The following is a 1170-nucleotide window of genomic DNA, read 5'->3' on the forward strand; positions in this document are numbered from 1 at the left end:
CGCGGCGCGTGACGTCACTGGGCGGGCCGGGCTGAGGGGAAGCTGAGACCGAGGGTTCGGATCCCGGCCCGAGCAACTTCACCGGCCTTAATTACCCAACTGTGATTAACAGTGATTACAGAAATTCATGGACCCCAGTTCGTTACTTAACAGTCATTAACGTGCTGGGACAGTTGGTCCCGCCTCATGTCAGAGCTGCCTCTGAGGTGTAGGGGGTGGCACTGGGTGGGCTTTCAGGTCCATTCCAACCCAACCCAGACTGGGATGCTGTGGGATGAGGAGAGCTCAGTGGGAACACCTTCACTTGGGTTTGTCAGGATTTAATCCCTCTGTGCAATGATGGTTGTTCTGGGTGTGGCCAGTACAGAATTGTCCTGCCTCAGCTCCATCCCCTCCTCAGCTCCATTCCTTCTCTCTCCCCTCAGCTCCATTCCCCTCCTGCCTTCCCACAGGAAAATCCCAACAGCTCCAGGGTCACTCCATCCCCTGAGTTTGAACACAAGGAGCACATGCACAGGGGAATATAATCAAGTAAAAGAAAAGCAGGTTTTAATTAAAATTATTCCAATCATTCCCACAGCACATGGTTTTTTTCTTAAAAGAGACAAAGATTCCTCTTTAGAAAGTTATTATTTACCAGGTGTTTGATTTCACTTCATTTTCAATAAAACATCAAGAGAAGAAAAAGCTCTTAGGCAAATTTCTAACTTAATTACAATAAATCTGAGCTCCATCGGGGAATATAATCAAGTAAAAGAAAAGCAGGTTTTAATTAAAATTATTCCAATCATTCCCACAGCACATGGTTTTTTTCTTAAAAGAGACAAAGATTCCTCTTTAGAAAGTTATTATTTACCAGGTGTTTGATTTCACTTCATTTTCAATAAAACATCAAGAGAAGAAAAAGCTCTTAGGCAAATTTCTAACTTAATTACAATAAATCTGAGCTCCATCAAGTTTTTGAGCTGAGTTGATGGGTGAGAAGAGAATGACCTGAGAGCAGCAAGAGGAAGCAGCCCCTGTGCCCCAAACCCTGCAGGAGCAGGAGGAGCACTGAGCTCTGCTGGGAGAACTGGGGTCACATTCCCGGGGTGCCCCCGGCTGCTCCCACACAGCTCCTGGCTCCAGGGAGAGCCCAGGCTGTGCCCAGCACACCCTGCAACGCCAAGG

The sequence above is a fragment of the Geospiza fortis genome, unplaced genomic scaffold (genome assembly GCF_000277835.1).
Source record: "Geospiza fortis unplaced genomic scaffold, GeoFor_1.0 scaffold69, whole genome shotgun sequence".
Classification (NCBI taxonomy): Eukaryota; Metazoa; Chordata; class Aves; order Passeriformes; family Thraupidae; genus Geospiza; species Geospiza fortis.